This window comes from Sceloporus undulatus, chromosome 5 (assembly GCF_019175285.1).
Source record: "Sceloporus undulatus isolate JIND9_A2432 ecotype Alabama chromosome 5, SceUnd_v1.1, whole genome shotgun sequence".
Lineage (NCBI taxonomy): Eukaryota > Metazoa > Chordata > Lepidosauria > Squamata > Phrynosomatidae > Sceloporus > Sceloporus undulatus.
The window spans coordinates 115,600,922-115,610,012 of NC_056526.1; the positions used below are offsets into that span (position 1 = coordinate 115,600,922).

The window sequence follows — 9,091 nt, forward strand, 5'->3', positions numbered from 1 at the left end:
GATAATGGTGTTTATCAGATGAGCTCTTAAAGAGGTACTATTCCAGTGTGACTCCTCTAGCTGCATCCTGTTGCATGCTGGGATTGGCAGTTTTAAGGAGGGGTATTTAGAATTCTCAGGCAGAGAAGTTCAGCTCCTTAAAACTGCTAATCCCAGCATGCAACAGGAGGCTGCTAGAGGAGTCACACTGGAATAGTACCTCTTTAAGAGCATAGTGTGATAAACATCTATTATGTCTCCACAGGACTCTTATCATCTGGTGATGGAGAATTAGTGACCTCATAGCTTCCTGGTTTATCAGTCCTTGTTTGGCAGCCAGGCTTGCTTGTTTAGCGCTGTTTATGGCTGTTTCATATTATGCTTGGGAAAATGTATTGTTACTTGATTCCATAAAAATCCTCTCTATTTCTGAGATATAAAAAAAGTACTCAAATCCCTTTACATTTACATGCAGTTGACCCCCCCCCCACAAAAATTTTTTTTAAAAAAAATAGGGTTTTTTTTACTTAGTGTACATATTTTCATGTATATTCATATCCATGTACATTCATATTTTACATTTTTAAAATAACATCATTCAAATTAATAGTTTATTTCAATATTTTTATTTAAATTCAATATTTAACCCAACACATGTGTAAACTCTGCATAGTAAAAAGTTTGGGAGGAGGATTGAGGAGGGTCTCGAAGTCTTGCGCACCCCTTGAGAAACTCTCACCCACCCCTAGGAGTCCCACCTCACCATTTGACAACCAGTTTAATACATTATTTCTTTTCTATTTACATTTGAATATGTAAAGACTGAACTGGAACTGCTGGTTAAAAAAGTGATACTGTTTTGTTTTTGTTTTTGCTTTTAGCATTATTCCTTGCATAGCTATCACCAGAAAGAAAGAATCCTTTTTGGGAAGAATCTGTTTTGGTTTATTTATTGCATTTACATCACACTTTTCCTTCAAGAAACACAAGGCAGTATACCAGGTTGCAACTGGAATTTTATCCTGACAACTGTTCTGTAAAGAAATGTTATGATATGCAGACTTCAGCCAGTGGGCTTCATAGGTAAGTGTGAATTTGAAGCTGGACCTCTGCAGTCCTAGTCTGATACTGTCTAACCCCTACACTACTCACTCTGGCACAGCCATGTGAAATAGCTTCAACGGTCATTACGCATGGCCCAGTTTACACCTATGCCATCAAATGCATATCCACTCATGTAAAGTAAATATTAGCTAATGCAGATTGGGGGGGGGGGGGGGGGCAATTTAACTCATAGTCCAAAAATAGGAGATGGTCTGGGGACTATAGAGTCACCAGTCTCTACAGCCCCAGAGTATCTCTTATCTGCAATTTTGCCAAAAAGTCACCCTCAAACCACCACAGCAGACATGAAAATGGAGCAGTTTCATTTAATACCTACCACAACACCACAAGATTGGGGAAAGTGGCCAAAAACCCATCAAAAATAAAAGTAAATTAAAAGAAGTCACTTCTAGTTTTTATTTCTGAGGAAAACAATGGCAAATCACCTCTGACCGTTCCTTACCTAAGAAACACCTATGAAATTTACAGGGCTGCCAGATATCAACAGGACACTTGAAGTCAGGAGTGCACGCACATTAATGCAACTCACCAATAGGGCTGCAGGGTGCAAACCCTAGGACAGCTGCCTACTCCCACAACAGACACAATTATCTGACATCACTCCAAGCCTTGGATCTGTATACAGTCAACCATATATTGCCCAAATGTGAACAGGCTGCTTGTCTGGCCATGAGGCCCCTTCACAACTACTAAACCAGGAAGACTACAATTAGTCACGTTCAATCCAAACCTGGGGCCATTTGACACTGCACAATTATAGCACTATTATTCCACTTTAACTGCCAAGGCAACAGCCTGTGGATTCCTGGGACTGGAAGTTTAGGGAGAGGTACTTAGAATTCTCGTCTAGAAAGCTCTAGTACCTGACCAAACTGCAATCCACTGGGTGTAACCATGGCACTTAAACTGTAGTCATTGTGCTATAATTGTACAGTGTGAAACGGCCCCAGGACTCTACGATTACCAGCTTCAGAACAAGCCACGAGAGGCCTGTGTGAGTGAATAAAAGGCATATAAAGGTGATTTACAAAGCTGTTCTTCCACACTTCAGATGCATGTTCCTTGAGAATCTCTAGCACTACTACAATGGAGGAAAAGCTTTATCAGCCCTTCTGACGGAATTCAATTTCACACAATCACACCCATGTAACTGAAGAGTCTTTCATTCCCTGGACAACATTTAGAGCATTTCTTACAACATGTATTTGCCTAAAGCTCAACTGGATGTGTCACTTCTGATTATCAGAGTTATTTAAGCAGTAACCATGGCTTCCTACACCTTTTCATCTCAGCTCCTCCCTGGTGGGAAAGCAACTACATGGCTAAAATCAACCCTGCCTCTCAGTTTCCAAGCTTGACAAACTGGTATATTATTTGCTGCTTTCTGTAACACATTTTATAGGTCATAAAACGAATACATTTGATTAAAATGTCAAACAGATTCAAGTGTGAGGAGTGAGCTCTTATTGTCTCTTGGGTAAAAACGGATGGCCTAAACCATTCAGGTCGCAACACAAGTTACATACTTGCTACACAGAGTCTCTAGTGAGGCCACCCTATACTATATGCTACACTTTTAGGGAAGTTTTGAAAAACAAAATTATTGTCCATAAAGAGAATGGAGACCTAACAAGAGGAACAAAGGTAGTGTTGTTACATTGCAGCTCCTCCCATCCTTCACCATTAACCATGTTGGCCAACACTGATGGGACTTGCAATACCACACCCCAGCCACATGTTCCCTATCCTAGAGGGTTGTGAGGGAATTAAATATGTATGAAACCACAGTACAAAGCTGACATCCCTCATAATGATGGGATGGCTAGTGTTTTAGCATTTATAAAAGACTTCTTCATCTGTAGTAAATAATATGGAACGGGACATGGCCATCCAGCTGTCTTAAGAAAACAAGGGAAGTGTGAAATAACAAAAGAGAGATGATTCTTGCTACACAAATACAACCAGCTTTTAAAGATCTTTTGAAACTTCAAAGAAAATCTCTGTTCCAAAAATGAATCCCCTGCCATTATGTGCTATGTACCACTCAGCCCATTTGATTATTTTATTATTAACAATTTATTTTAATTGACAAATTTTTAATTGTAATGTAATGTGTTTAATTCCTTTTTAGGGGGGACGGGAATATTCTATGTACAATGTATTGTATAATGGACTGATTTTTAGTGGTAAGCCGCTTTGATTGTTTGGCAACAGAAAAGCAGGGTATAAATAAAGTTTTTATTATTTTTATTATTTTATGTTCCATTGGCAAACTAAGGCCTGTTCTGAAAGAGATATTAAACCTCAAGTGCTAAAACATCCTTGACAATTGCTGAGGCTTAACTATGTGAAATCAGGCCTGTCAATAACAACAACAAGAACCTACTGTTAGATTTTAGCTTATGTTCTGTTGCACATATTTTCTGTTACATTAAGGGCCCTTTCACGCCACATAGTTATAGCGCAACGATTCTACTTTAACTGCTATGACTACGCGCTAATAAATGCTGAGGTTTGCAGGTTGGGAAGGAGTACTTAGAAGTCTCAGCCATATAGAGCTGTAATGTCTCACAAACTGCAGGAGTCTATAGGATGCACCAGATCACAGTGATGTAACTCTGGCCCCAGAATGATTCTAGACAAAAACAAGTTTTATAAAAGAAAGAAGAAAATAATTGTTTCTATCCAGAATGTGAGAAAGTTACTTTTTGGACTAGAACCTCCATAATCCCAAATCACCATGGCCACTGCTGCATGGGGAATTTGGTAAACTGTAGTCTAAAAAAGTATTCCATAAGTAGAAAACTGGTATGTTTCTGCAGTCCTAATACGACAGAAGGAGGATAACATCATTCTCCCCCCCCCCCCCGGCCCCGTCTCCCTGCAATCTCCAACCAGTGATCATGGATAATGAGACAAATCCCTTCACGCATGTACATGCACACATACACACACAGAGCCATGTCCTGGGACAGGGTGACAAATCCTTATCAAATCCCTTACAGCATGAAAGAATGTTCTGAACATTGCACATAAACAAAGATAGATATAGATACTGGCAAATGAAACAGATCTCTTCTTCATGCTACAACATTATTATAGCACTTCAATCCCACTCTGACTGCTCTGTTCTATGGGGTCCAGAGATCTGTAGTTTTGTGATGAAATTAAGATTCTCTACCAGAGAGCTCTGTGCTTCACCAAACTAAAAATCCTAGGAATCTATGGGATGAGGCCCTGACAGCTAAAGCACGATCAAAGCACTATAACAGTGTGGTATGACAGAGATTGGAGCCAACCTGTTCAGTTCTGCCTTCTGCAAATGCAATTTGTTACAGCAGAAAACCAAATGACAAGTTGTTCCACTGTTCCAAGAAGAATCCACATCCCCCAAATGGTCGTTCCACTTGCAGTGCAGCTACAATTCATGTGTGCAAAGCTTTATAGTGTGCCTTTGATAAATAAAGGTATCCTCTCACGCTAAATAACCCATGAGAACTATCTGTTGTTGTAAGATGAACAGCAGGCAGCATTTCACAATTAAAATGCTAAGAATCTTGCAATGACAAGAATACTTAAGGATTTCCACTCCCTGCCAGACACTTACAGGAGGCTGGCATCTTGTGCTCTTTAAGGAGTATTATATGTCAAAGGAAAAGCCAGGGAAACTAGTCCCCAAGGAGGAACAAATGGGGGTTACAGAGACAGCTCACTGTGAATAAGCAGCAACTCAGCTCAAGAGTGAAGTGGAGGCTGGAAAACAATTGCTTAACGGCTGCTACAGCTCTGCTGTTTTAGCAATTTACACTTTGTGCTCCCTGAATGCCTCCAGTCCCACATGTATGGGCTTGTCTGTTGCAACAAGACTGCTTACAAGTCAAATGCTTTCAAGAGTCACAGCCTTGCCCACTCACTCCCTTTCCCTGGAAAACAATGAAGGGGGGGGCGTACCCTCCAACTGTCCTGATTTGGAAAGGGCATTCCAGTTAAGTTTGGAAGGGGGGCTGCCAAAAGAAACCCCACTTAACCTGGACTAATCGATTTTGGGTATTTTTCCAAGTTTTTCTAAAAGATTTGCATCCTCAACTGTGTGAATAACTAAAGCAAATAGAGCCAGGGTAAACCAGGATAAAATTCTGCATGCCTTGAATGTGTTTCCAATACATTTGCATCATCGACTCCATCTTTATTTGAGTGCTGACACATGTGAGCAACTAAACATGTGGTGGAACTGCATCTCTGCATATTTTGTCCTGGTTTATCCTGGGTCTATTTGCTTTAGTTATTCACAGTCGACAATGCGAATCTTTTAGGAAAACATGGGAAAATATCTAAAATTGATTCGTCTAAGTTAAGTGTGAACAACAAAACCGGAATGCATAATTTAGATTATTCACATGGTCATGTTAAAACAAAAACATTCTGAATAATCCTTCAGATGGTGTTTGGCCACAAATGTCCTAGTTTTTATCTGTGAAATGTTGGAGAATATGTATAAAAGAAACTGGGGGACTCATATAAAATGCACTGTGAAGCCACTCAGGAATTTCTGATATATTCCAATCCTTAAGGAAAGTGTTTATGGACTACAACTCCCTGAATGCCCCAAATCAATGGGGTAGTCTGGGAGTTGTAATCCCCAACAGTAACTTTTCCAAGCCTTGATATAGTCTGATTTTGTACACAGCAAGACTGATCTCTTGCACCACAAGCAGGCTGAGCCATAAGCAACCCTGGAATAAATTAAGTACAGTACTGTAATGAAGAAAATTCCTCATTAACCAGTGATGGCAGACCTATTCTCCGCTTTCAAATATACAGATGGTGAGAATAAAGAGCTGAGCAGCCAGTCCAAACTTGTAGTTATCCTCACTTGCCACCTCAGCAAAACAGCAAATACCCATCAACAAGGGTTGCCACATTAGAGGAATAGCCCTTCTCCTCCTCCTGTACCTTAACTAGAAAAAGAAATGTTATAAGCAGGGCCTTTCCTGATAGGAGAAATAATGATGATGATGATGATGATGATGATGATGAAATGGTTACAGGGCTCAGCTGTAAACTGCAGGCTGCCCTATGCAGAACTTCGGGCTTCCCAATACCACTGAAAACATTGATGAAAACCAACAATGAATTCTTTAGGTGACCTTAAGAAAACTCTTCTCTCTCAGAAGAGGCCTCTCTGCCTCTAATATTCAGTGTTGCCAATTTCCGGGGAATTCCCTGGAATCCGCAGTATTTAATTAATTCCTTTCCTGGAATTTTGACTTAATAATAATAATAAATATTGAGGAATTCTAGGGGTTTTGGATTTTGGTAAAACGTTCAGGGGAATATCTTCGAGGCATGTTGGCAACACTCATAATATTGCCTACCTTTCAGGGTTGTTGTAACAATACTGAAGAGATCTGAAAAATTATTATTGCTTTTATTAAAAGCATCATTAAAGCTGAACAACTCTCTTTTTTATTTTTTAATTTATGGGGGCAAATAGAAGACTCTCATGATCCCCCCCCCCCATTGCTTTGAAAGTCCGAACCATGGCCACAATTGTTGTTGTTGTGTCTTCAAGTCACTTCTGATTTATGGTGACCCTTAGGAGGACCCATCTTGGGACTTTGCCATTGCCTTCCCCTGAGGCTGAGAGTATGTAGCTTGCCCAAGGTGTTTCATTGCTGAACCTGGGAATTGAGCCCTGGTCTCCAGAGTCACAGTTCGACACGCAAACCATGACAACACACTGGCTCTCTGGTTCAAATTAGACTTGTGAGAACCAGTGGGGTGTAGTGGTTTGAGCACTGGACTAAAACTCTGGAGAGCAGAGCTCGAATCCCCTCTGCTTGGCCATGGAGCTCACTGGGTGACCTTGGGCAAGACACACTCTCTCAGCCTCAGAGGAAGCCAATGGCAAATCCCTTCTGAAGAAACCTGCCAAGAAACCCCTAGGATGGGGTTGCCATGAGTCAAAAAAGTGACTTGGAGGCACACAGCAACAACAACAGCAACAACTGTAAACAGTCAGTTGGCTTCCATCAAGATGCACATTAGCTTTCCCTCTGAGGGCATCTACAGTGGAGGCATAATGCAGTTTGGCATCACTTTAAGTGCTGTAGCTGGGATCCTGGGATTTGTGGGTTTTGCAAGCCCTTCTCTGCCAGAGAGTGCTGGTGCCTCACAAAACTACAAATCCCAGGAGAGGAGAGAAACTGAAAGGAGGGCAAAATGTAGGCCATTCAAGAAAAATGGGGGAACATGACAAAAACACAGCTAAAAGCACTCCTCTAAAGAGAAACCCATGCTTCTTGGTCCTGCTCAAAATGGAGGGCGTTTTGAAATCCCTCCTGGACAGAAGGTTGAAATGTAAGTCCAAGGAGGACGCCTGGCCATTCTGTATAATGCATGGAGCCCTGGAAGTGAAAGTGGTGTCAAACTGCTTTCTTTCTAGAGTGCAGATGCACCCTGTCTTTCTGTAATGCTATCTGATGGGTGTGTATGTCCCCCCCCAGCAAACCCAAGAATTAGAGCTGAGAAGCCAAAGAACTTCAAGTCACCCTCCCCTTAAAAACTTACCTCCCAACTCTTGTTGTTGTTGTTGTTGTTTATTGGGGGGGGCGCAATTCCCTCCAGGAGAAGAAAGGAAGCCACTGGGCGCCCCCCTTCCCTCTTTTGCTTTCCTTTTGCTTCCTCCCTGCCTCACACTTTCTTCTTTCTCGCTTGGACTTTGTTGGTTCAAGGAGGGAAGGGCTTGAGGGAGAGGCAGGGAAAGGTGTGGAAGGGACACCTGAGGAGGAGCCAGGCTGCCTGCCTGCCTAGTGCCTCCCTTCCCTTCCTTCCCAGGAGAAGGGCCTCCTCCTCTTCCCCCGCCTTTAAAAGCCTCCTTGCTAGGCAGCAATTCAACCAAAGGCACTTTTGCTCTGGTCCAGGGAGGAAGTGAATGAAGCCAGAAGCCTAGCCTGGATTTTCTTAGTAGTTAGAGGCATGGGTCCTTGTAACCAGGGTTCAAATCCTGCCTCCAGCAGAAGAGTAGTGTCACTGTAAAACAACTGGGAAGAAGAGAGACAATAATAATAATAATAATAATAATAAATATTTATTTGTATCCCACCTCTGCCTTTTGAGGACCCAGGCGGGTAACACAGCAGAAGGTCATACTGTACAAATAAATAAAACAATAGCAAAGAAAAACAATCCCCCAACCCTTCAACCCTCCCTCCCTCCCTTCAGTATAAAATTACAACAATAAAAAACCATATAACTACAATACAATTGCAGCAAAGGCCAGTCTGGGAAGGCCCTCTGGAAGAGGATAGTTTTTATCGCCTTTTTATCCTTCATTGAGGGGTGAAATCTGGAGTCTCCTCCAATGTGGTTCCACATTTTAGAGCGGCAGCTGGAAAGGTCCTCTGGGAAGTCACCACCAGTCTAGTTTTTCTTGACTGCAGTAAATTCATCCCAGAGGACCTGACCTGAGTGTGTGGGAAGGATTGTATGGGAGGAGGTGTTCCCTTAAGTAAGCTAGACCCAATCCAAGATCTTGTAGCACCTTTGAGACTGACTGAAAGAAAGCAATTGGCAGCAGGAGCTTTTGTCGATTTCAGTTTACTCCCTCAGATGCATTTGGTGGAGTAGGTCGACTCCACCAATGCATCTGAGGGAGTAGACTGAAATCGACAAAAGCTCATGCTGCCAATTGCTTTCTTTCAGTGAATCTCAAAGGTGCTACAAGAGCTCTCCGCACACTGATTCTACAGACCAACCTGACTATATCTTTGAATTCTACCAACTGGGAATAGGGTTTCTTTGCTGGTCTCTTGCAACAGGGACCACTGGGTAGAGCGTGGTGGTTTTTGGGGGGCAGCCAATTTGAGGTGCCCTGACAGACTGATATTGTTTTGGGCTTCTTTGTTGCCAAGGAAAACTACCTGTCAGGTTTTTCCACCTTAGGAAGCAGGCTAGCCCTGAGTACTGTGACTTGGGATGAGGTGTC

At 42.1% G+C, this 9,091-nt stretch overlaps 1 protein-coding gene across 4 annotated transcripts in view; it reads right to left on the bottom strand.

Annotated features, from left to right (window-relative positions):
- The window catches only part of ARAP2 (ArfGAP with RhoGAP domain, ankyrin repeat and PH domain 2), a 145,553-nt gene extending 137,660 nt beyond the window's left edge, over positions 1–7,893 (bottom strand). For 3 of the 4 annotated variants that reach the window (XR_006104250.1, XM_042470279.1, XM_042470281.1), the window contains exon 1: positions 7,675–7,893. The gene's annotated coding sequence lies outside the window, so the exon portion shown is untranslated. Of the gene's footprint in view, positions 1–2,761; positions 2,846–7,674 lie in introns of those variants that run through there. The other variant, XM_042470280.1, reaches the window with a different exon arrangement.
- Positions 7,894–9,091: the final 1,198 nt, after the last annotated feature.